General features: G+C 50.1%; 1 protein-coding gene across 1 annotated transcript in view; it reads left to right on the forward strand.

Moving 5' to 3' along the window:
• Positions 1-1,788: 1,788 nt before the first annotated feature.
• LOC125940323 (vitamin D 25-hydroxylase-like) overlaps positions 1,789-27,486 on the forward strand; it is a 156,767-nt gene continuing 131,069 nt past the window's right edge. Inside the window, exon 1 of the mRNA XM_049656367.1 lies at positions 1,789-1,829. The gene's annotated coding sequence lies outside the window, so the exon portion shown is untranslated. The remainder of the gene's footprint in view (positions 1,830-27,486) is intronic.

Genomic DNA, 27,486 nt, shown 5'->3' on the forward strand with positions numbered 1-27,486 from the left:
TAGTTAAAAAAGGAGTGAGAGCCGTTGGTATGCTTCGTAAGCTGTGCAACAGTCAGTCCGGAATGCGGAGAGATCCACTTTTAATGATATATAAAATGTATGTGCGGCCCATTTTAGAATTTGGATGTGTATTATTTTCCGGTGCGCCAGCTTATAAATTACGTCCCCTTGTTCTGCTTGAGCGGGAAGCCCTACCACTGTGTTGTGGATTACCCAAATGTGTTGCCAATAACATACTACACCAAGAAGTCAGGTTGCCCTCAATATTGTGTAGATTTCGTTTACTGACGGTGCAAACAATCTTAAAATTGTATGAATCCCCTATTACAAGATTAGAATACATATTCATTTCCCAGCCTGCACTATTCTTCGGAATACACTGGCCTCGTTTTCATACACCCCAGGTGGTCTTCGTACAAACATTAATCAATCCCTTAAATGTACGTATCTGGGAGGTGCCGCCTATTTGTGATGTGCGAGAAAACCTACAAATCATATATGATGACATCTACCCAAACAACGCAAAACTCCTTTCTTATAATATATTAAACGGCCTATTACAAGACCATTTATTAAGTTTATCAATAAGTACGGTCATTGCGACAGACGCCTCACAGTGTGAAGAAAAATCTGGAATTGGCATTTTCTCTCCTGCTCTAAATTGGTCATTCGCAATCAGGATTCCGGACTTCTTTTCCGTATTTCTGGCTGAATTTCTAGCTGTAGTTCTAGCCCTACGCAAACTAAATTCATCAATATCAGCGGTAGTAATAATAACAGATTCTTTATCTTTATGTTCCTCGCTCACAGCAGATAGTGTCACTATCCTTTTACGTACATTTCATTTTCTAGTGCCTGCCCACATAAATTTAATTAGATTGCTTTGGGTGCCTGGACATAAAGGATTAGTCATGAACGAAATGGCTGACAGTCTCGCGAGAGCGGCCCTCAGTGGCCCTGTATTACGATTACTTCCTACAATAGCTTACCTAACGACTATACTAGATTCAGGAGATATTCAATTATTCAAGACTTCTTGAACCCGGCTGTAGCTAATTTCTCAGAATATCGACACCTCCTATTCCCTTGGCCCAAAAATTCCTTTCACACAAGAAAAACTGAAGTCATCTTTACCCGATTACGTTGTCGGGTACCAATATTAAACTTCTATCGTCACAGGGCTGGTCTGGTGCCCTCCCCTCTGTGCCCATTCTGTGGAGAAGATGAAACAATAGATCATTTTTTCATATTCTGCCGACGTTTTTCTTCTTTAAGGAAAAATATTCTAGAATCAAAATTTACACAGCTTGGTTTAAGCTTTTCTATTCTAAACATCCTTTCTTTAGGAGCCTCCTCTCTTGGAAAGTGCCACAGGGATATTTGCTCAGCCGTGGAGGAATTTATAAATGCTTCAAATAGATTTTCTTGAGTTCTTAAATATTTTATTTTTGTTCATTTTCTCCATTTAGCTTTACCGATTTTAGTATTAAAAAAGATTGCCTAATCCCACCCAAATCTTGGCCAATCCCCCGCAGTGGGTATGCGCCATCAGATAAGGCATACCATACCATACTTTAGTAGATTTGGTCACGTGTGTCGGCCTAGCGGAGATTAGAAGACGAAGAAGACGTCTCTACGCTCGACTACTATAACAAGCTGTTATTGTTGTACGTGTCCTCATCTCTTATTTTCGTTGCACCGCGACAATATGTCATTATTGCGCGTGCGCTGTGAACACTATCTAAATGAACATGCGTGAGGTTGACCAAGCGCTGCCCATTGCATACGCAGCGAGTCAGTCTAACCTCCGCCATTCTAATCTGCCCCAGGTGAACTGCTAATAGGTAACGTTGCGTCGTACTTCGGTGGAGGCAGCGTAACAATGCGTTCCGGACTGGAGTGGCTGTTCCTGATGTCTGCCGCGAAGCCAGACCTGCAGGGTCGCGTCCAGGCCGAGATCGACGCCGTGATCGAGCAGAAGGGCCCGACTGGAAGCAATCGAGTCGCGTGGATGGACCGGGCCCGCATGCCTTACACGCAGGCGTTCATGTGGGAGACGATGCGCTGCAAGCCCGTCAACCCAATCGGCCTGATGAGAAGGTGAGCTCGCTACGCGTCCACAGTGAAAGTCACGCTTTCGGAGAAAAAGAAATTCCGGCAGAACTGCATCTCAAGATGACTGCCGGCGTTAAGGCCATTTGCATTGAAGCAATGTAGTGACCCACCGTATTGTCAACGCTTAAACGCGTCATGTTTGAGACGTGTATGCAGCGGAGCTCCATTCTCGCGCTTCCCGCTGGACACGCGGCGTCAACTAGCGACGCCGCCGCGAAGTCCGCGCGTGACGTGTCTGAATAGTTGTTGAATTTACATGGCGCGGGTTCCCATACGTCTAAAAAATGGGTTTCGGGGCGCTTAAATGTGTGATCAGCTGGTCAGAATACAGGGATTCTAGCTATCAGAGCGGGTCAGTAGGATTACTTAGGAGAATGTATCATGGAAGGAAAAATTCAGAGCCCTTGCACTACTGTGAAGATGGAAGCCAGCGAAGCTGGGACTATGGTGGGTCTGCTGTACTGAATATAGACCCCAAGATATGAGAATGGCCGTCGTCGTTGGGCATCACCCAACCGAACGTATCTATCAAGAACATGTCGATGTGTTTCGTAGGCGTTGCAGGGGGAACGTACACAGTCGCGATCACCATATAACATCAAAGCGTTTTATTAAACACGGACGGCTACGCCAATCGTGGCACGCACACAAGCACTAACGTGCTTACGTGGTCGCCAGGGTAACCTACGCCACGTAATGAAGCAAACGTAAGATCCGGCGAAAACCCCGGTAAAATGGACAATTTGCCACAATCCTAAATTTGAAAACGCTGCCAACACGGCGTTTTCATACGACTCCACAAGATGGCGCCCAGGCGGAGGGACGCAAAGAAAGAGCGCCACCGGCCTAGCCTCGCTAGCCCCCCAGCAGGGCTCAACTCTAGTCGGGTGCAGCTTCCAGCAGCCTTGTCGAGCTAGCCTCGCAGCCGGGCCCAACTCTACTCAGGGGGAAACGCGGCATAAGAGAATGTCGACTGACGCAAGAGAGATAGCCGGAGCTCAGCCGGTCGGGAGGGAGGGGGGCCGTGCGCTCAAAAAGACAACGTCGCTCGAGCCAATGCTGCTGATGATATTCTTTTTCTACACGCGGACACGATCCTGGGAAACCTAGCCCTTAACAGCTTTTCTGTAAAAGTTGTTTATTACTTTGACAAAGCCGAACGCCCTTGTCAAAACGTTGGCTTCATCAGCATTCATTGCTCAATCATTGCTAATCACTTCTTCTGGTGAACCTCTTTCTTTCGTGTCAGAAACATGAGGAGGAGTTTTGTACTGAGGCCAGCGGGCAATGATAATAACTTAGAATTTCCGATCATAAGAAGATTGCCTACCAAATGATCGAATGCACCAATGGCAATGTAACACAGTTGCTCTGATGAAGTACGAGTATCTTAGAAAAATTTGACCATCTCTTTCTCCCAATAAATGACCTGATAGGAGCGTTACAGGATATTCAAACGTGCACCTAGTGTATTGACAACACTGTCGGGCATCAGGTACAGCAATGTCCAGCATCAGGTCCAGATCTCGCGTTTCAGCGTTTCATTATTCTTCGAAGCTCGGTCGCCCACCGTAAATATAACGACCGACGGGCTAATGGTAACCTGTGCGGCAGTTGCAAATAGCCCATGACGTAAGAGAAGTCTTGTATCTAAGGGTTGCTATTATCACAGTCGTTATTTTAAGAGCCAAGCTGGTGGTGCGACTAGAAGCGCTCGAAAGCGGTATACGTATAATTTCCTATGTCCTTGGAAACTAAATGTGGCACGAACGTTTAAATTTAGTTATTGGGGTTATCTACAGGGTGATGGGGACACAAGATTGTATATTGTTTGGCTTAATTCAGTGTTTGACCAAATGAATACATTTTACCAGCCGAGCTGTTTAAGCCGGCCGTAATGTGTGCCGCCTGCCACTGCGTTGCCTAGCAACCACCTCGCGGAGCGTCGCGCGCTATGCTCGGGAGAGGGAAAGAGAAAATGAAAGCGAGAGAGAGAAAGAAATTGTAGCAGCACCAACGAGGCAACATGCTCATGTGCTGCCGATGCCATCCGCGCTTCTCCGTTTCCCCGCATTAGCGCCGAACGCTCGTAGTGTCCGTGACTTCAGCAGGCGCCTCTGGCGGCTGCTCGGCAGAGCTCCCACAAGCTGCGCGCTACTAGGTATGCGCCATGACGTCGGGTATGCGCCCGGCGTGTCGTCTGCTGCGCGGCGCCCGTACACTGTGCATAGCTTTCGCCCCACTTCGCCTAAGTGTGCTGGGACTGCAAGCAGCCCTCAGAAAGTAAAGCTAGTTTCGGTTTCAAGGAATGTGCGCGCTCCTAGCGGTTGCTGCACATCCCAAGTTATTTTTCTTATTTCTCTTTTAGTGAATTTTAAATCGGGCGAAGCGCGGGAAGTTGTCGCGAGTGCTCAGCGATATCACAAGTCAGATCGCGCTTGGTCGTCCGCTTCAGTTGTGGTCCCAAGCGTGAAGATGGGAAAGATAAGACAGAGAAGCTTGATCAGGCGTGCAACGAACGGAAGACGCAGGAAACCAGGTCGACCTAAAACCCCTATATATAAAAAGTAGCGTCAACCACTTCCCTCCTCCTCCGTTTCGCGGTCGCGCTCTGCGCGGCCAGCGCGATCGAGGCGCCATATCGACAGTGGCGCCGCCTACGTTGGGCCTGCCGTGGCAGACGACAGCTAACGCGCTACCAGAGGAAATCCGCGGAAAACTTCGATCGCGCCCTGCGGAGCAGTTATTGAGGCGCGATTTTGCTTCGTCAGTCAGTAAACTGGTCTTAATAATGCCGTTTTGGAAGTAACAACGCGACGATGCGAGACGGCGCAAATACCAAGTGTGCAGCAAGCGTTTGCGCACGCCGGATGGTAAACAAAAAAATCCTTTTGCCCTCGCCTTGCCGGTTGCGGGAACTTAAGGCGCAGCAGCATGCCATCACAACGAAGTTCTTGTCCCTAACACGTTTGATCCGTTTGTGCGTACAGCACTTTCGTCGCACAGGCCCGAGAATGGCGGTGGGAGCGCGCTGGAAAGAATAAAAATATACAAAAGCGCAACGCGTGCTTCCACGTGGCACGGATTGGCCAATGGGGGAGCGGAGGAGGCTGGGGCGACAGGAGGCGGCGAGGAGGAAACGCCGAGGTGAGTGCGGTGGCGGCAAGATCTAAGAATGGCGCTACTTTTTATATATAGACCTTATACAAACCGGCGTTTGAGTAGCGCCATTGCCCGACACGGGCGACGTCTAGCGTCAGAACATGTTATGCCGCCATTTTGGACTGTGAACCTTGCGAGAGCAGGCCGACCGCACTTCGGTTGTGTGATCTTCGCCGCGCATTATTTCGATGGTTTTCTTCCGCTTCGCTTGTCTTGTGCCGCTTGACTTGTTACATGTTTCACGTGCTCGCGTGAGCGCTCAGTGTGGTGTGCCATGGCAACAGCAAGCCCAGCCAGTGGATGCAGTGTTTCGTCGTCGGCAGCGGCGGCAGCCGCGTCTGCTTCGTCATGACCTGGCGTGCTAATCAGCGGTATATTTCATTGTTATTGCTGGGCACATGTGACCGTATCGTCGATTGAATCTGATCACCGTTACGTTTCGCGGTTGAGGGTTGCCTCATTTAGCGAAAGCAGGCGCGTACGTAGCTGTCGGGCAGTGCTTGGAACCAGGCGCCGGCGGCCCGTCGACGTGTGTCAGTGGTTGGTAGATATGCGGTGGTTACTCCATACGCTTCCGACGCAACTGAACGACTCAATCATGCAAAATTTATTGGATCTGGTGCAGTGCAGGGTGCTTATAACCAAATGTCAAAGCATAAGCGTGGCGATCGAGCAGCGCGGTACTTGCAGCGAACCGACGCGCGACAGTGATCACAGATGCCAGCGCAACTAATACAGCCCAGGTGCTAGATTTTTATTTTTAGTATTTACTATTCATTTATTTATAGATACTGTCAATACCAATAGGGATTATAACAGGACTTGTTATAAAGATATATTTGTTTACCTATTTTTTACGTCTGTTAATTTACCTGGAATGGCTTTTCTTTCGAATGTATGCATTTGAAACAAGCTTCGCTCACGGTGAACCTTAACGTAGATCGTGCGCGAAGTTTGTATTGAAGATATGGCGTACGGCAAGAATTGTTCGTGTGCGCTAACTGTGAAGCGAAATAAGCCAATATTATTGCAGCGTTAGGGCCATCTCTGCTCTTTCTCTTGTTTCCCTTACACCGTCTCACTGTGCTATGTTCATAATAAAGTAATGTCGAGTTTTAACAATTGTGGAATAAATACATGTGCATATGACTGTAAACCACTAGTGACCGTGAGTGAAAAGCGCTTAGTGGTCAGCGAAGCGGTCACTGCACGCACGTAAGTATTTCACTTGATCGGCTGTGCGAGTAATTTATTTTTTTCGTTACTGTTATTCTAGCAAGCATGATGCTATTGTCCGCGTACCCATGCGAATATCGTTTTTTACGTTCTTACTGGCGCGGGCTCATTTAGCGCATTTCTACGCCACGCACAGTTAGCGCATTACGGTTCCCGAACTCTAGCACTGGAGCTAGGCCGCGCTGATGAGGTTGACAAGTTAGTTTTTGCATTCTCTTGCTGCCCAAGTACATAGAAAACGCCCAAAGATGGGTGAGCTGGATGCAGCACCACACTGTTGAGGTTATTAACTTTATGGGCAGGGCCGCGCATGGTGCGTGTGAACGCAGAGACAATGTTTTGGTGGACACAGGGTCTGCATATATATCTTCCATAGGACACGATTTTTCCAGATCGTTGCTTTCCAGATCGTTGCGAAGTGTATTTACCGACTAGTTCTCTCGCAGAGTGCTTCAATTTGCCTTATACCTGTGTCACACGGCCACTTTTGATAGCGATCGAGACTCGGAATGTTCGATCACAATTGGCTCCCTTCCGCAGATTGAGCAAAGAAGCCAGTCGCGACCAAGAAATTCGACCCAGATCAGGCTCGATCACTATCAAAAGTGCGCTGTGTGACCCCCGTATTAGGCACTGAAATGAAGTCGTGTTTGAAAGAATAACAAATGTAGCCTCTGCCACTACATACGAGAAAATATTGCGTCGAAGAGCTGACAATTCTCGCAACCTATTGGGAAATGTGCCGAAAAGAGTGATGTGTGCATTGGTTAACATTAAACTGAAATGCCAAGTCCTCAGGTAATGCAGGAAACTGGAAGTGTGAACATACCACATCGCGGCAGTGGTCTTGTGGAATGCTGTGTTGTGGACACACTTAGTCCCCAAAATAGTTATTTTCCGCTGGTTGTTTGTGCACCCATAAACTGCACAGTGCTGGCCTGCAGCCTTTTGATGAGTATATATGCCATTATTTACGAGCGTAAGTCATTCGTGACAAAAATAAACGGAAACATCGAAGGAAAGCTACCACTCCGCAATGCAAGCGCAAGGCAAACTCACAATCCAGACCGAACAGGCAACACTGACACATACTCTCCACGCCAAACCGTCGGAAGCGCCCTCGTGAAAACGTCTATAGGAGCTTTATGTCGACCAACCATTAGACGAAGATGGCTAAATCGAGGCATCGCATGTGTTGCGCGGCTCTGTGGTGTTCGAACACCGGGAATTACAGTTCTGCGAATTTTTTCAGGTTTCCTAATGACCACGGGTAAGCACAACGGTTGCACTCTCTTTTCCGAGCAGGTATTCATTTTGCATGAGTAAACCAGTTCTGTGCAAGCCTGAGTGGGCTGACATAAGAGCAGTGTCGCTCTACTCATTCGCCATGACGGCAGCCCATCTGTTGCCGGTGAAATACTTGAAAGAAGGGCTTGACTTGTGTTTTTGGGCTATACATTTTGTTCACTCTTAGTCGACATGCACAGCCAAGGAAAAAATAAAAGAAACGAAACACGCAGCCATGGTGGTTAATAATTTTCCCATTGTTTTGGACATTCTGGAATATATTTTCACTCATTATGTACATATTTCCATTGCCAATGAAAATTGCTTCTGTAGAATGTCACTTTCGCACTGCGTGAAGGTCAGTATTTTTCCAGTACCGAACGTGTGAATAAAAACAAAAGTGTCCAGCTTTTACTTGCGTTGAGTTTTGGCTGGCCGAGATATCGGCTAGTTTTAGTTGATTCACTTCACAACACACGAACAAAATTAACGATTGATGGTGCCAGGAAGTTATTTTCGTTATGCTACCCCCACTATATCTGTGGACTAGTTGAAGTGTAGCCCCAAACGTAACCGCAATTTAGGACTTTGAAAGCGACCACTTTCATGAAATGACGAAATGTAATATATTAACCGTGAATATTGGTAATTAACAACGGTTCACTATATAAATATTCTTAATTATGATTGCTTGGCACTGGTGCGTACGAGCAATGTCCCATTGGTTTAGAAAATGAATAGCAGCTTGCAAGGTAGGCCTGGTAGGAAGAAAGCGCTTCCTAATACACGACACACTTCAGCGGGTTCTGCTCCGCGATTTGGCCAATGTCGCCGCACGGCCAGCGGACATGCAAGAGAGCACGAACACAGTACGCTTGCATGCGAAGTGGGAAAGGAGGACTTCAGAGACAACCCTCCTCCTCCCGGCTGCGCGCCCTCTCCCTGTACCTTCTGACCTAATTAGTGACGTCATCTAGGCATTGTTTTTGTTTGTGAATTATTTCCGGTAGGATATCCGGCAGCCACCAGTTGTGTAAGCGGCGTTGCCGCCGCGTATCGGCTAAAGTATCGGCATGGGACCGAGCGTCCCATGACGTATAGGGAGTTCCCGGCCCCTGCTGCAAATGCTTCGCGAGGCGTTACCCGATGCCACGGACCACGAGGAAACGCTTTTACACTTCTTATAACTTAGCATCACTTGGCATTACTTGGTATAACTTAGCATGACTTCGTAGAGCCAGGACCAGCTAGGAACCTATCAGCTCCGCTGTGTCTTTAGCCTTGCGCCACTAGGGCAAGCTACCCCGATTTTTTGTTTCGCACTCCTTAACTGCAGCCGTAGACGTGCGTGCAATAAATGGTTTTCCCACTGTCCTAAGAGATATGAATGTGGTCGTGGGTTTTCATTTTCCAGGTATGCAGGGTACGTTATCAGTGTTGTGCGGCAAAACTGAAATGGCATCCTCCTGAAAAAAAAAAAAAACCTTGATTACTAACATGAACGCTGGAAAGCGTAACATGGATGCTATGGCGTTTTCTTCCCGGAACTATCACTTCGAGCTTAAATTTGGAGCCAATGGACGACATGCATCTGGTTATGGGCAAGAGAATAATTGTCTCCTAGTTAATTTTAGGCTTTGTAAACCTTACTAATTCCAGCCGTCAACAGCATTAAACGCGTGTTTTGCGAAGCGCATCGAATATTTGACCCGTTTACTTGCAGATATGCATGAATGTGGAAGTGATTTTAAAGCTGAAGAGGATGAGAGTCGTGGTGTTGGACGGCCAAAGGCAGATTAGCGCTCGAAAAACAGCAGGGTCGTTGAATGCGAGTCTGTCATTTTGAAATGTACTGCTCGAGCGTGCGGTGTTTGTTGCTTGCGCTTTATCTCTTCGTCCCTGAACGTACTGCGCAAAAGTGGCGAAACCGCCAGCTGCAGATCCACCCATGTCACCGCGTTCAATTCCCTTGCCATCTGTTTCATTTAGGATACTCTATTCAAAGAGAGCCTTTTGCATGTGGTCGCTTCTGAACAGCTGGCGAGAGAAAAGTTTACGACCGGAAAGAAACACGCAAAATTTTTAACAAAAAAAAATGTTTGCTGTCCTTCGGCGCGGGTAGCCATAAAAATATCAAGTGTTCCTGAATCTATTTCCAGATGTTACAAACACGTGCTACCAATTGATGTAACTAAGGTTTGTGCGATGTAGAAGGTAACTTCTACATCGCACAAACTTACCTTGGCGTGAATGTCGACTCATCATTCCCTTGGGCAACTTGATCATCTGTGCAAAGGAACTAAGCTTTGGATGCTTTGCGTTATTTAGGGCTAGAAAATATTTCAATTTACAGACGCTCCGTACGTTATATTGTAACGTATTTCACTCTCACCTAACATACTGCATAGGGGGCTACGTACGCTTCTTATTGTGACGGGGCGTCAAATAGATGAGAAGCACGGCATATAAACAGACAGAGATATTAAAGATGGCTGAACACGCGAAACGTCCTGGCGATCGTTCTTTTCTTCATTAATCCAAGCAGGCGGCTCGCAACATGTAACCTCCCCGGTGGGCGGAGCGCCTTCTCGGCGGAAAACTACGGTTTCAACCGGGATACGTGCACGACGTCACGAGATAACAGGGTAGATGGTGACGAACTGTCCAGTGGGGTGATCTCATCGTCACTAAGCTGCCGTAAAACATTTTAAGGTCCGGCGTAACACGACAAAAGCTTTCCGGAAAGACCGACGCGACGAGATGGAGTCCAGAGAAGTACAAGAGACTTCGGAGAAAAGCATAAGTGTCGGTGGCTGCGGTCATAACGGCCCTTTTGGCATAATTGAGTCAGATAGTAGCTCATGAGCTATCTGACGTGCTAGATGGGCTCGCGCAGCAGCATCGTGGGCATACTTCGTTGTATATTGTACAACAGCAGTTAGTATATAGCGTTTCGAAAGACAATGCAAGATGGTGGCCAAAAAGGAGTTAAAATGGCGAAAAACCGGCGGTGTCGTGACGGGATGAGTTGTACGCGAACGTGACGTATGTATGGCAGTGCGCTGTCTCAGTCCCAATGATCGTCAGAGAAGAGACGTACATAGCCAGCATCTCAATTAAGGCGTGGTTCAGCCTCTCAGTGAGCCAGTTGGTCTGCGGGTGGTATGCTGTAGTGAGCTTGTGCTCCACAGAACAAGAACGACGGAGTTAATCGATAACTTTGGACAAGACGTTCCAGCCTCGCTCTGTGAGCAGTTGCCTAGGGGCACCATGATGAAGGATGACGTCATGAAGGAGGAAATCGGCAACGTCAGTGGCGCAACTAGTCGGGGGGACGCTGCTAGCGCGCGGTGGGATCGGACGTGCTGCGCTTCGGCTCCGGCAATATTTGCCAAGAACCGCGGAAATTTCGATGTCACCCTTCTGAAAGTGTTGCGACCTTCTTCCTGACATAAAGAGGAACCTGTGGATACCGATCCGACGCAGGTGGGCCAAAATTTGGGCATTTTTCGCCCAACTTGTCTTTTCGCCACGCCGCGGAACGCTAACCCGCGTTAAGGTTAGCGTCGACTCCGGCGGTACGGGGCCTTCTCCGAAGACTCCGTACGATGGCGGCCGCTACCCAGCGCGGCTACGACCCAGTCGCCATGGCCTGGACTCAAGTTGATGTGCAACAGGCTGCTACCACCGAAAATGGACTCTCAAATATAAAAGATGAAGGCCTTTTCCAGCTCGTGAATCTACGACGGAAAGCTACCCAGCGCAAGATGGCATCAAAGGGCGGCGTCCCAGCTGCGCCGCTGATGTCAAAGCCGGCTGCCGGGAACCCCAGCGGCCTCGTCTGCAACGGCAGTGCTCGCGCTGCACAGCCGAGGAGCAAGATGGCTACGTGGCGCCCACGCGACACTCCCAAGATGAGCGCAGATGATATCATCGTGGTGTTAAAGCCTCGTGAAACGCTGCACCTGAAGACGGTATTCCAGACTGGAGATCTGGGTGCGGCCATCGCCCAGTACGTTGGCGGCGAAGCTGGCACAACCCTCAACGTCTGGCCAGTATGGACGCAGAACTTGATTGTCTGCGGGACGCAACATGTGGAGGCCGCGAACAAACTGGCTGGTGATTTCAACCTCAACGTGGGATCTGGCTCCATTCCTCTCCGGGGTCATGTCAAACTCAACGGAGAAGTGTGTCGAGGCGTCATCACCGTGCGGGCGGACGAGACAACGACATCACTTAAAGGCAAGGTGGTGTGGCGCGAGGGTGATCTGGCGTTCGTGCGAAAGCTTGGAACATCTAATGTGGCGGTGCTCACTTTCGTGGGCCGGAGAGTGCCCCGCTACGTACACTACAACTGTGAATGCGCAGTTGTTAGGGAATATAAGAGGACCGTCCCAGCCTGCTACCAGTGTGGCACCATCGGTCACCGGATAGACAATTGCCCGCATCCGGATGTGACAAGGTGTGGCTATTGCGGCCAGAGAGTAGGCGCCTCCGAGCAGGGCCTAGCTGAACACGAGTGTACCCCTTCGTGCATGGTCTGTGGGGAGGCCCACCTCACCGGCTCAGCAGACTGCAAGGGAAAATTCCGCCGACTTCAACGTCCACGAACCCAGCAACAAGGGGCCCCCAGCAACAAGACGAGCAAGCCTACCGACAACGGAGGTGCGTCCTCGGGCAAGTCCGGAAAAGCCACCGGGCCTGCTACCGGAAACAAGGCTGCAAGGGAAAATTCCGCCGGGAACAAGACGTCATCTTCTAAGGAGAATAAGAACAGGAAGACATCCGGGCAAAGTGCCAAGCCGCCAGCTTTCCAGGAAGGGGATTTCCCGCCACTTGGCAACAGCAAAGCGGCCATAACATCCAAGGTGAGCAACTGGGCGGAGATCGCCTCCACCCCCTCTTCCTCCCCCTCGCCCCTAGAACTTGAGCTGAAGAAGGAAATATCCTTTCTCCGAACTCAAAATGAACAGCTAGAACAGAAAGTCATTGCACTCCAAAACGTTAGGGCAGAGCCGCCTTTTCCAGGAACTCTGGATAGTGGTGACGAATCGGTCTCATTGTGCTCAGGCATGGGACCGGTGACTTATGGCCCCCTAAACAGTAACTTGGAAAGCCGCATGACGGATCTCGAGAAAAGTGTCGCCGACCAGATGGCACCGCTGCCAACAATGATCGCTCAGATCATGCAGGCACAAATGCAACAGCTGGTGACTACGCTCACTCAGCAAATCACCGCTGCGGTGACCCAAAACATAAAGTCCTGGATTCAGGCTAGTCCCAAATTGTTTAGGCGGGCTGGACCCGTAAAGGAGCTGGGCCGCCCCTCCAAAGTTTGCCGTAATATTGATGAGGATGATACCGAAGCCGTCCCGCTCGTTACTGCCCTTCAAACAGCGGTGAGCCAGCCAGCTTCTACTAGTGCTAATCATGGCGCAGGGAACTAGACAAAAGCGTGCCAAATCAAGACAGGAACCACTGTCGATCGTACAGTGGAATTGTAGGGGCTTCAAGAATCCTGCTAAGCGTGCTAATTTTCGTCTCTACTTAGAAACATTGCATTTTCTAACACCCATCGTGGCTCTGCAGGAGCCCGGGGCCTCAGCTAAAATTTCAGGGTACAATACATTTCAGCGAGATCCATCTACTTGCATCCTTGTACACAAAGCGTACACAGCACAAGAAGTAGACCTCGACCTACAGATAACATATTCGTACACCATGGTTACAGTGTTACCCCTGCGACGCTCTGACCCACAAGTACATATTCTTAACATATATTGTCCGCCCAAGCTAAAATACATAACTTTTGCAGACATCTTCAGTCGGGCACTGAAGATAGCGGGTCGAGACCCCTTACTCATTGTGGGCGACTTCAATGCTCCCAGTAAGGTATGGGGTTACAAAAAGGAGGAGGTGCGCGGTAGGAAGCTAGCGGAGCTCATCTCCACGCTAGGTATAACCCTCCAGACCGACCCAGCACAGCCAACACGTCTAGGAAACTCCGTGACACGGGACACTTGTCCCGATCTCACGCTTTCCAAACACATACAACACGTTGAGTGGTACAACACCGAAGACACGCTAGGAAGCGATCACTGTATCCTTAATACTTTAATTCATACCCGGCCCCTAAAAAGACCACTAACTCAGGCCAAACTGCCAGACTGGACTGCTTTCCGTAAGTCCCTGCCGCAGACCAGTCCTCTTGAAGATGGCTACAGCTCTTGGGCTCAAAATCTCATGACAACACTACATAAACACGAGACTTGCATACAGACTGCGGAGGACTGCCCAGCGGTGGATAATCATTTACTCCATCTCTGGGAAGCTCGTCGCAGTCTTACGAAACGATGGAAACGACAAAAACACAACAGAACGCTGAAAAGACGTATAACAGATCTGACCCAGCAGGCTGCCGAGTATGCCTCTCAGTTAGCCGATTCAAACTGGATAGAGCGATGCAACACGGCAGCCCGACAGATGTCGGGGAAGAATACATGGAAGCTCTTCCGCAGCTTGATCGATCCCGCTCAGTCACGAGGAGAAACACAGAAACACTTACAACGCGCTTTACACAATTTTCAGGGCACAACAACACAGCTGGCAGAGACCTTAAGGGACAAGTATCTCTGCACCAGACAGGACCCTCGAGGTCAGGAATATCTCTATGCAGGCAGAGATAATCCAGAGATGGATCAGCCGTTCCAACTCTACGACCTCAAGGCGGCCTTAGCCAAAATGAAGAGAGGCACTGCGCCCGGTCGGGACAAGGTCACAGTGAAACTGCTAGCCAACCTCCCTGATCGCGCGTATGAAGCCCTTCTTAACTACATTAATGCGATATGGAAAGGGGAGACTCCCGTCCCCCTCGATTGGAAAACATCACTTGTCACTTTCATTCCTAAAGCAGGGAAGGAAATTAATGCAGACAACCTGAGACCTATCTCGCTCACATCGTGTGTGGGCAAACTAATGGAGGCGATGGTGCGAGATAGGCTCTCCGAATATTTGGAAAATCGTAACACTTTTGCAGACACCATGTTCGGCTTCCGCCCACACAAGTCGGCACAAGACATATTATTACAACTCAATCATGACATAATACAGCCGACGGAGCACCCTCACAACGACAAGGTTGTCCTGGCCTTAGATCTAAAGGGAGCTTTCGACAACATTAAACACAGCACTATCTTAGCACACCTGAGCGAAACCCACTGTGGCACAAACACATTCACCTATATCAAGGATTTCTTGACGGATCGAGCCGCACTCGTCAGAATCCAAGACACTGAATATGGACCTTACGAAATGGGTACTAGGGGGACTCCACAAGGCGCTGTACTTTCCCCTCTACTCTTTAACCTTGCGATGGTACATCTCCCGGCCCAGCTGCATGGTATCGAAGGCGTGCGGCACGCGCTGTACGCCGACGATATCACCATCTGGGCCACAGAGGGAAATACAGGGCACATGGAGGAATGCCTGCAAGCAGCCGCTCACGTAGTCGATCGCTACGCAGAGCGCTGCGGCCTCCAGTGTGCACCAAACAAATCAGAATTTGTGCACCTTAGACCATCGCCTAAGGACACTACAGAAATACGCCTCTCTTTGGCTGGTGGCCCCATACACGAGGCCAAGGAGATCCGAATTCTCGGACTCTTTATTCACAATCAAAGAAGAGTCGACACAACACTAGAAAAGCTCCGCAAGGTTGGGGACCAAGTGGGCCGAATGGTCCGACGTGTGTCCAACAAGAGAGGGGGATTACGAAGCAAGGACGCTGTGCGGCTAGCTCATGCATTCGTAACCAGCCGAATTCTATATTCGGTCCCCTATCTCCATCTACGGAAGCATGATGAAGACAAAGTCGAGGTTATCCTCCGCAAAGTGATGAAGAGGGCCCTTGACCTCCCTGTCACCACTTCTAACGCGAGACTTCTCGCTTTGGGGGTGGTGAACACCTTTCAGGAGCTCAAGGAAGCCCACCTCATCAACCAATATACACGTCTAGCTCAAACAAAGTCGGGACGGCATTTGCTTGACCGGCTCCACTTGAAACATGAGTTTCATATTCAGGAGCGGGTCCGAGTGCCCGAGCTCTGGAGACGCGCCGTCAGAGTTCGACCCCTCCCCACAAAAATGGATAGGGAAGACCATAGTGGTCGTCGCCAGGCGAGAGCGGACGCCTTGCAACGCCACTATGGCAACAAACACGGAGTCTTCTACGTGGATGTGGCCGGTCCATGTCGTAGGGGGTGGTATACGGCAGCGGTCATACACGAGGAAAAGCAAGTAGATGGGCTCACTTTCAAAGCCCCGGGCTCAACGCAAGCTGAAGAAGTAGCTATCGCCCTAGCTGCCTCTGATACCCGATCTCAATATATCATAACCGACTCGCGTGGGGCTTGTCGAAATTATGAAGCTGGTTGGGTCACCCCGCTAGCGGAACGAATATTGCAGAACTATAGCAACAGGGGAATCGACCCTACCCCCCGTTGCCTAGTCTGGACTCCGGGCCACCAGGGCCTAATAGGGAATGAAGCCGCAAACACGGCGGCCCGAGCACTCATCCACCGGGCGTCCCACTTAGAACCTGAGTACCTGGAACCCGAAGGCGGCTATCTTCTTATTTTTAAAGACATCACGACCTATTACAAGGACAGGCACCGCCAATACCCAACTCCTGCAAAGGGGCTGGGCAAGGCTGATGAACGCATTTTGTTCCGACTTTTCACTAACACTTTATTGTGCCCGGCAATCTTAAAACATTTCGATTCTTCCTTCACTGGCAAGTGCCAATACTGTGGGGAGGTGGCTGACACCTACCACATGGTTTGGGCTTGCCAGCTCAACTCAGCTCTTCCCCCCAACCCTAATCCAACCCGAGAGGAGTGGGAGGCGGCCCTGCGTGGTTGCTCAGACCTTAAGGCCCAAAAGGCCTTGGCTCAGAGGGCTAAGCTGGCGGCTGGTACCAATGGGGTCCCGGAATAGGGACTCCACCCACTGCGAAGCCCCCTAAGGGCTCCACCTCTCTCTTTTGTTTTTAATAAAGGCTTTCAAGCAAGCAAGCAACTAGTCGGCAAAGCTCGCGCGGGGGCATACCGCGTAGCGTAGTCGGTCGCAACTGCGACCTACTTATTCCCTGAATCAGACGTTGCGGTCCCAAGGAGCCATTCCCAAGAAGCCATTCTACCGCATCGGTTGACACCGATGCGGTAGAATGGCTCCTTGGGTATGTCAACAGGCTGCAGAAGGCCAGCAGGCAACGCCGAGGACCGTTTACGTCGCTGGCAAAGTTCGCACGCAGCAACGTAGCGTCGAACAGATCGGTACAGATAAGGCCAGAAAAATCGGCGCCGCATGCGGTCGTATAAGTGCGGGATACGCCAAGATGGCCAGCGGTTGGGCTATCGTGCAGTTCTTTGAGAACAGTAGCACGAAGTTGCTTGGGGAGAACAACGATACGCTCTGGGCCATCGGGAGTGGTACTACGACGGTAAAGAATATTAGGGGCGAAGCTCCTTATAGCGGCACCCGTTCGTCCCCGTCGTAGTAGGTAGCCACGTCTAGTTTTATGAATTGCTCAATAGATGGCGTTGTGTGTCCGTATATGTATGTATACCAATATATACATATATATGTATACGTATAGTATAACCAGAAGCCGACTTCCGCTTCCGTTTCCACTTCCGGTTTTGCTTCCGTTTCCACTTCCGGTTCCGCTTCCGGTTCCGGAAGCCAGCTTCCGGCTTCCGGAGAACGCTTCAGGCGTTTTATGAAAAAAAAAGATTCCAAAAGTTGTGTCCGTAGCGCGGAATCGAACCAGGGACCCCTCGCTTCCGAACGCGCGGCGCTAACCACTACGCCACGAAGCGCACATAGACACACGCACCACGATGGCAATAAATACCCAACATTAACGAAAGGCCGCGTTTCTAGCGCGTTTCTAACGCGTTTGTGCTAGCGCGTTACGGCCCGTGTAAGAAGCTGGTGTAAGACGCTGTGGCCTCTCCGCCTTACCTTCAACGCGTTTCGAACGCGCTGCCCAAGGCGGTTGCAAGTCAAGTTCAAGTCGAGGAGCGTTTATGAATACGGGGGGTATACTCTCTCAGCAGTCATGTGATGGCGTCGGCAAACGCGGTGCACGTTCCGGCATGTGTAATGGCTGCGTAAGACGCTGTAGCCGCTCCCCCTTACTAGAGAGTACTGCACGTTTCTAACGCGTTTGTGCTAGCGTCCCCTTAAGCGGGAGATCCGATGATTCCCTCCGGAGCTTCGCCCACTCATCATCATTCACCCCGTGGATATGCTGTGATTTTTTTGTCGTGAAGCTCAAACAGAAGCATAGGCCTGGGCCTGGGCAGCTTTTTCAGCTCCTTGAGGGCTCCGGCCTGCAGGTCACGGCCCTTTTCCACTTGCCGTTTGAGGTCCATCCTCATCAATGCTTATTCTTGTAGGCCCTCCGCCTGGCGCAAGTGCAGTATTGAACTAATTGTATTTCTCGATGTAAATTGCGTCAGAAAATTTGTAAGGTACCATTTACACACAACCTACAGACATGTTGGCATCGGATTGTCATCCGAATATAAGAGGAAACATAATTCTGTTACGCGGAAATTCAAACCCAAACCCCCTTTTCGGCATCCTCGGCGGTGCTGTTGTTGGACATTGCTTGCCATATTGTCGATTGGGGTCGCAGCACACGCTGTGCGACAGATGCAACGGGCAGAGCAGCCACGCGTCAAGGACAGATATATTCTGCGCACACGTTAGTCACGAGCGCCGGCACGTGTGCGGAAGTGCAGCACACAAGCTCACTCTCGTAGGCCCTCCGCCTGGCGGAAGTGCGTTATCGAACTAATCGAAATGCTCAAACTGTGTCATAAAATTCGTGAAGTACGACTTACACGCAACTTACAGACAAGATAGCATCGAATTATAATCTGAATATACGTAAAACATAATTCTGTTACGTGGAAACTCAAACACAAACCCCTTTCCCAGTTGCCGGTTTTTGTGTGAGCATGCCACGAAACGTCTCGACCAACCAGAGGCGAACAGCTTCGCTGTAAAAAGAACTGAGATTGCATGACGAACGTGCAGGGGAGAGCTCATAGGGCGTGAGTGTCATGAGGTGCACGTGCTGCGTTGCCAAAAGAAAGGAGTAGACGACGAAGACGATGAAGACACGATCATGATCGTGCAAAGGCAGCCAAAAATGCGAAAAAGAAGAATCTCCAGAGAGCCTCGTGGCGTGAGCTTGGGACGTGGGAGGGGCGCCATTGTGATAGAGGAAGCCGGGCGAAGCAGACAACCACGGCGGAAAAAGCAGCCCGTCGGCCAATGGGTCCGGGCTCCAGCCTATGCCTGGTGCTCCTGAGCCTACGGCTCCACGTCTAAAGCTGGTGTTTGTCTGCGGGCGTCCAGCGGAGCACCGACCACAGCTTCTATGCTCGCAGCCTTTTCTCCTGGCTTATGTTCCTGCCCCGTCGTAACCATCGGCTTGCCTCCCGACTCCAGCTGGGGTACCTCAGCAGCGGCCCACTCTTCGTTTGCACAATTCCGGCCGTTTCCTCGTCCGACGCCCCACACCGAATCATAATGTTACGAAAGATGTTTATTTACAAAGTGAAACGGGAAGTACGGGAGGAAGCCACGGGGAAGGGCCAGCCGACGCGGAGTACAGCCGAGCTCACGCGCCCCACTCTACGAAGCTCACTGAGCGAGCTAAGGAGACCTGTCATGGTACTACTTAAGTCTGGCCACGTGAACAACTTGCGTCGTGCGTGAACGCCGATTACTTGCCGTCCTTTTAGCAATAACATAGATACTTTTAGCAATAACATAGTTCACATCACTTAAGCGAGTGATTATAACGAAAGGGTCCCGAGTAACTGGCGAGAAACTTGCAGTACAATCCCTTTTTGCGAACAGGCGTCCACAACCAGACGTAGTCACCGGGGTAAAGTTCAACGGGATATGCCGGGCATCTTAGCGAGTCTTGCTGTGGCCTTGTGAGGACAACGTCCGAAGATGCACCAGTCGACGAGCTTTTTCAGCACGACACAGAGTTTGGGAAATTGAAGGATCTTCTTGACACGATAAAGGTAGACTAGTGTCCAGAAAGCTTTGGGGAGTGCGTGCGTACTATAGAAAGAACGCCGCATATCCAGTAACTTCGTGTTTGGCAGTATTGTACGCGTACGTTACAAAAGGTAAGACGGCGTCCCAATTCTTGTGGTCAGCGGTGACATACATTGACAGCATGTTGGTAAGCGTTCGATTCGTCCGCTCCGTGACGCCATTGGTTTGCTGGTGGTAAGGAGTGGAATGACGATAGGCAGAACCATAAAGCCGTAAAAGTTCTTCAACGACGTCGGTAGTGAATGGCCGTCCATGGTAACTGATTACAACCCGTGGAGCGCTGTGACGCACTATGACGTGATGCAACGAAAAGAAAGAGACATCTGCTACGGAAGTGTCACCGTTTCTGTGTAACGAGTCAGATAATCGACGCATACTATATTCCAGCGGTAGCCAGCTGACGTCTTTGGAAGTGGGCCGAGCAAATCGATGCCGACTTTTTCAAAGGGCAATGTCGGTATTTTAACTTGTTGCAAATAGCCTGCTGGAGCCGTCGTCGTTTGCTTGTGGCGCTGACAAACAGTACAGCTGGCGACATACTGTTTCGTTGTTTTCCATAGTTTAGGCCAGAAATATCTCTGGCGAAGTCGATGTAGTGTGCGTGGAAAGCCCTGGTGCCCGGACGTGATATCGTCGTGCATGAAACGAAGGACAGCAGGGCGTAGGTTTTCGGGCACCACTAGAAGCAATGGTGGACCATCAGCTGAGTAATTTTTTTGTATAGCAAACCATTACGAAAAATAAACGGTGTTCCCGCAGACTCACGTGCAGCTTCCCGCAGAGATTGTGTGCGGCGAAGGGAGACGGGATAGGCAGTCAGCATCCGTGTGACAACGTGCGCTCTTGTAGGCGACGGAAAAGCTGTACTCTTGAAGGCGCAACGCCCAGCGGGCCAACCGACCAGATGGGTCGCGCAGCCCAACGAGCCAGCATAGTGAATGATGGTCGGTCACTACCGTGAACGCGCGGCCGTGGAAATACGGACGGAACTTCTGAATGGCGAAGACGACTGCTAGACACTCGAGTTCAGTAACGGTGTAGTTTCTCTCTGCTTTTATCAGTGTTCGACTAGCATAGGCAATGCCATGCTGGCGACCACTGCAGTTCTGAACGAGCACAGCGCCAACACCCACACCGCTGGCGTCAGCGTGCAGCTCAGTAGAAGCCTCCGGATCGAAATGCTGCAGAACAGGTCCAGAAGTCAACCGAATCTTCAGCTGTCGAAACGCAGAATCGCAATCAGCAGTCCACAAGTAGGGCGTGTCTTTGTGAAGGAAAGACATCAGGGGAGAGGCAAGCTGTGCGAAATTCCTGATAAACCGTCTAAAAGGCCCAAAAAACTTCGCAGGTCTTTCACCGTCTGTGGCTGTTGGAAGTCCCGAACCGCTGCTATTTTTTCAGGGCCTGGTCGTATGCCGTCTTTGTCGACCAGAAAGCCTAATACAAGCGCTTGACGCTCACTGAAATGACACTTTGAGTTTGAAATAAGGCCAGCTTGCTGGATAAAGTCAAGAACGACCGACAGGCGCTGATTGTGCTCTTGAGATGTCCTGCCGTATATAATGACGTCATCTAAATAGCACATGCAAATTTGCCATTTGAGTCCACGGAGCACCGTATCCATAAATCGCTCGAATGTCGCTGGAGCGTTGCATAAGCCAACGGGCATACCGTTGAATTTGAAGAGGCCATCAGGTGTTACAAAGGCTGTCTTTTCGTTGTCTGAGGGGTGCATTGGAATTTGCCAATATCCTGACCGTAAATAAACAGAAGAAAAATACGACACAGAATGAAGGCAGTCGATGGCGTCGTCTATTCGCGGTAGGGGGTACATGTCTTTCTTTGTGACGGTGTTTAGGCGGCGATAGTCCACACAGAATCTCCATGAGTTGTCTTTTTTCGGGACTATAGAATCACAGGAGCAGCCCAGGGGCTACATGATTCCTGGATCACTCGCTTCCGTAACATTTCTTCGACCTGCTCCGTGATGATTTTTCTTTCTGAAGGTGAAACGCGATAAGGCTTCTGGTGAATTGGCGTTGCTTGCCCTGTATGGATGCGGTGTTGCATACGAGACGCCGGTGGTCTATGGGGCGCTCGTGGGCCTTGAGCAAAATCAAACACTGTGGCGTAGCGAGCCAGCACTCCTTCAAGTAGACACTGCTCACTAGAAGACAGTGACTTGTTAATCATGCGCTTAAAGTCATCAGAATCATGGCTGGATTTCTTTCCAGTAGTTGTCTTTTCGACCGTTCCAAAGCTGACAATGGCTTGTTCGTCAAAGGCCGCTTATTTAAGTCCGAGCGGTAAAGTTATCGATTGCGTTGAAACGTTCACTGTCCACAAGCGAGTACAACCATCAGTGGTGACCATGACGGAGCGGGGGACTATCACGTTTTTCGTGAGCGCGTTATTATACTCGGGCTCGGCTAAACCACAGCAGGAACCCGTACGAGGGCGGGAAGAGTTCCCGGTTACAAACATTGCTGTCTGAGAGGGCAAGCAGACGTCTTGCGACACAGAGAGAACGTCCGCGGCATCACTGGTGCTATCTGTTATGGGGGTTCGCGCATTGCGGCGAAGAGAAATCGCGCCAGTGCCCCAATCCATTGTTGCCCCCCCCCCCCCCCCCACTCACGTAAGAAATCAATTCCTAATATAATGGCACGCGTTGCGCGTGCAAGCATAGTAAATTCACTCCGAAATGTCTGGTCCCCTACCGTAATTGTAGGAGAACAAACACCAAGAGGGGGTAACATTTCCCCGCCAACTCCGCGAAAGGTAGCCTTCCGATCCCACGAAAAAACAACTTTTTGTCCGAGACGATTTTTGAAGGCCAGACTTATAACAGAAACTGCAGCCCCGGTGTCAATTAAAGCAAAAGTACTCACATTGTCCACTGAAACACACACTTTGTGTTGTATTTAGAACACAGAGGAACGATGCATCCGATGCCTGAACATCATCTTCTTTATTTTGTGTCCCTGCGCCACCATCCTCATCTTCTTTCCTATACAACATTTTCCCGGTCGATAAAAAAAAAAAAAAACTATCGCTTGCGTAACGCATAGTCCCTGAGCTTCAACGGAGTTCATTTAACTCGTGCGCTCTTCCGTGGGGGTTGGCCGGTCATTTTGTCCTGCAGTGAAGACGGCTGAGTACTTGACTCACTGCTGGCTTGTGCTGCTATTTCTTGCCGTGACGTAGATGGACAGTCAGCATCTTGTTCACTCGCAGGAAATGCACTACCTTGAAGAGACTCGTCAGGTAGTGGTAGAGTCCATTCTAGAATACCAGGTCGATTGCCTGTGAACTTCTCCGCAGCTTCTGGGTGCATCGCTTGAAATTTGGAGGCGTTCCACACTCGACCGTCATCCAAAAGAAATCAAGCTGGCCCTCGTTGCTCAATAATCTGCTTCGGTTTCGAAAAGCACGAAGATATTTTCCCGTGAACTGACGACTTTCTCACGCGGGCGGCAGTCTGTGTAAAGTTTGGAAGATGCTTGGTTTTGTCTGACACGTTGGCGCAGCCATTTCATCGCTTGTGCTGGATTTTCGTGAAATGAAGAATCCGGTAATCCAACAATGCTTAAGCGTGTTCGTGGCAGTCGTCCGTGCAGCAAAACGGCGGGTGCAACTTCCGTTGTGGCGTGAGGTGTGCAGCGGTAGACCCCCAAATAGTCTGTCACGGCGACACGGATATCACGCCGCTCGTATACTGCCATCTGGACAACATATTTGAGGACTCTGTTGAACCTTTCTACAAGCCCGTTTGCTTGCGGGTGGTAAACAGAAGAAAAGCAATGGCGTATGCCACGTTCCTGAAGGAATTCTTCAAATTCAACCGAGCTGAACTGCGGTCCGTGGTCGGAAACTATTTCACTCGGGTAGCCTTCACGAGAAAACACTTGTAGCAGAAAGTTCTTGACCGTCGCCGTAGAAATTTGTCTTGAAAAAAAAAAACTTCTGGCCATTTGCTGTGATAATCAATAAGCGTCACTGCATAACGGAATTTGACGGGAGCTTGCTCAAATGGGCCAATAATATCAATGGCAATCTTCTCCCAAGGGTTGTCAGGGAAAGCTACTGGTTGCATAGGTGCTACGGTTGGCAGTGCTGATTTGTCACATGACTGGCAAACAACACATGTTTTAACCAGTTCTACGTGGTTATTCATTCGAGGCCACCAGTACAACTCTCGCAAACGGCTTTTCGTACGACTGATCCCCGGATGTGATTCGTGTGCGACTTCCATCAAACGACGAGTAAGGATACCTGGAACTACGATCCTGTCACCACGGTAAAGCAAGTCGTGTACAATAGATAGTTCTGCACGTACATGAAAATATGGCATTAGCTCCGCTTCCAGAGATTTTTTATCCGGCCAAGAGGACAAAACAAAGTCCATGACTTTTGCGATTGTGCTGTCAGATGCACTCTCCGCTTGTAATTCTGCAATGGTTAACATCGGAGAAAGAAGGCAAACAAACTCATCTTCGGCAACCTCATTGGTTTCTCCTTGCAAAGGCAGTCGAGAGAGCGCATCAGCCACACATTATCGCTTCCCTTACGGTACTCTACGGTGTAGTTGTAACAAAGAAGTCGCCCTGACCAACGTGAAATTCGCAATGGCCGATGTCCAACACCTTTGGTTGACAGCAAGGTGACAAGAGCACTGTGGTCGGTTCGCAAGACAAAGGGGCGACCCCAAAGGTACACGTGCCAATGTTCGCAGGCCCAAACACATGCTAAGGCTTCACGTTCGCCTGCAGAGTACTTCCTCTCTTGTGGGCTCAAGGTACGGGAGGCAAAGGCAACCGTCTGTAGAATTCCCTTATATTGTTGCAGCACAGCGCCTAGTCCATACCCGGAGGCATCGGTCGTGACGATGGCGGGTAGGTTCGGGTCAAAGAAATGTAGAACCTTGCAAGTTGTCAGCAGTGATTTCAAACGGACGAAACTCTCTTCGGCAGCTGGCGTCCAAGCAAATGGCTCATTGCCTCGAAGCAATGCCCGTAAAGGTTCCACAACATCCGAAAAATGGGGAACGAACTTGGAATAAAATCCCGCCAGACCAAGCAGGGAACGAAGTTCATTGATGTTTGAAGGCGCCGGAGCTTCTTTCATCGCTTGGATAGATGACGCTAGTGGAAAGAGTGCTTTGCCGTTCACAACATGTCCCAGAAACGTTAGTTCCGTGACGTCGAAAACGCACTTCTGGTTGAGTTTCAGGCCCGCTTTAGAAAGTCGTTGCAAAACGATGCGAAGATTTCAAAGATGGTCTTCTCGAGAATGACCATATACGATAATGTCGTCGATGTAGAAAAGTACACCTTTGCACCCTTTCAGTATGAGATGCATCATCATTTGAAATGCTGACGGGGCTGAAGCCAAGCCAAAACATACTCTCTTAAAACGAAAAAGCCCGTCGTGCGTGATGAAGGTAGTCAGATCACGACTCTCAGGATCGAGCTCTAGTTGATGGTAGGCAGACGCCAAATCCAGTTTCGAGAATCGCTTGGAGCCAGCTAAGCTGTGCAGCAACTCGTCTGTCTGTGGTAGTGGAAAGCTGTCAACAATTATAGCTTTATTGGGCTCTCGCAGATCAACACACATTCGTATTGAACCATCCTTCTTGCGAACAACCACTATAGGAGAAACCCACTGAGAGGCGTCAACGCGCTCGATTATGTCTTGGGCTTCAAGTTTCTGCAATTCAGCCGACACTTGTTCACGAAGGGTAAACGGCAGCCGTCGGAGCTTGCTGGCAACGGGTGGAACGGAATCACGAACCTTAACTTTGTGTTTGAATCCTTTGGCAAGTCCGAGCTGTTTGTCAAAGAGGTGTTCATACTCTGAACGTAGCTCAGCTGGCAATGTAGGAGTGCTGGAGGCCAATGCAAGACACTGAAGCGATTTACCTTTAATATTCATCTGTAGTGCCGCAATGGCGTCTAAGCCCAGTACAGTGGTGCCTTCAGATACAACATACAGAAGAATACAAGCAGTTCTGTCTTGGAACGCAACTGAAGCGACAAAACATCCTCGAACTCTTATCTTTGACTTGGAGTAGTCGAAAAGCTGCACTGAGGTAGGTTTCAAAGGGTAAGTGCTTGCAAAAAACTGGTGATAGAGTTCTTCAGTCAGGACAGTGACAGAAGATCCCGTATCAACTAGAAACGAGATAGGGTGACCTTCCACAGCGACGGATGCGTAAATGCCATGCAAATTACAGTCTTCAATGAGGATTTGTAAAGCAGAGACGTATTCTTCCGCTGTCTCACCTGCATGCTGAGCACGGCGACTGAACCGTTGTCGAGCCACGATGACGTTGACTGAACGCTTGAAATGATCCGAAAGCAGGGCGATTGCAGAGTCATACGCGTCATTCGTCGACCCGGTGTCACCTGTGCTCGAAGGACTAGTAGCGGGAGCAGGGCCAGACTGCAAGTCCGCTGGCTTCAGTGTAGAGAAAATCCGCTGCCCCTCCATACCAAGGCATGTGAGCAGGATAGCTTTTCGGCGTTCGGCTGGAAGCTCTGAAGCTCCAGAAGCCACCATGTACGTCTGAAAGGCCTGCTTCCACTGGTCCCATGGGACAGCCAGGCGAAGGCAGAAAAGGCGGTGGCGGTTGCAATCCCGGAATGCTCATTGTGGTGATGCAGCAGAAATTACCAGGACTGTTGCACTTGCATGGGTTGAAATCTCATCGCCAATATGTTGTATTTAGAACACAGAGGAACGATGCATCCGATGCCTGAACATCATATTCTTTATTTTGTGTCCCCGCGCCACCATCCTCATCTTCTTTCCTATACAACGCTTTGTTTTTAAAAATGATCGCAAAAGGGGGTCTTGATGAGGATGAATGTATTGCGGCATCACCCCCGCCGGTCGCACCACCTAGTTTCCCAGCGGCGGCGGTGACAACGAGTGACGACGAGGTGACGGAGAGCGCCGTTGTCGTGTCGGTGGTGGTGTGAGGCTTCGCTCGCAGACAGGAGAGTCACGCAGGTTAGCGCGTCCCTGCTGCAGCCGTTGGAAGGAACTGGGAAACTGCCAGGGCTCGTCAGCGGGCACTCGGGGGGGGGGGGGGGGAGGGAGGTATATGCATTAAAGCGTGGAGCACGCTGCTGGCGGCGGTGACAATACCTAGCAATGTGTCTAGGCACACCACAGCTGTAGCAAATGCGGGAGTCGCGGATTGTCACGGGCGACATGGGTATCACGGGTGAAAAGGAATTCGCCGGCTGGTTGTAGGAGGGAGGCGCCCGCGGAACAAATCATTGTGGTGCATCGTGCCGGCGTTCCAGACTTGTTGGTTGCGGTCGCCAGTTGCTGCTGACCGCACCATCAGCATAGGCCCTTCGAGGCTCCCGGTAACCTTGACGTGTCCAGGTGGCCGATGGCATGTGAGAGCGCTCGTCAAATGCACACTGATGACAGACATGAACGTCAACAACTTTAAGGTGTGCGAGCTCTTCTTTAACCACTTGCCGTATCACATAGATGTCGTATTGGGCTGGGATTGACACACTT

This window comes from Dermacentor silvarum, chromosome 9, assembly GCF_013339745.2.
Source record: "Dermacentor silvarum isolate Dsil-2018 chromosome 9, BIME_Dsil_1.4, whole genome shotgun sequence".
Lineage (NCBI taxonomy): Eukaryota > Metazoa > Arthropoda > Arachnida > Ixodida > Ixodidae > Dermacentor > Dermacentor silvarum.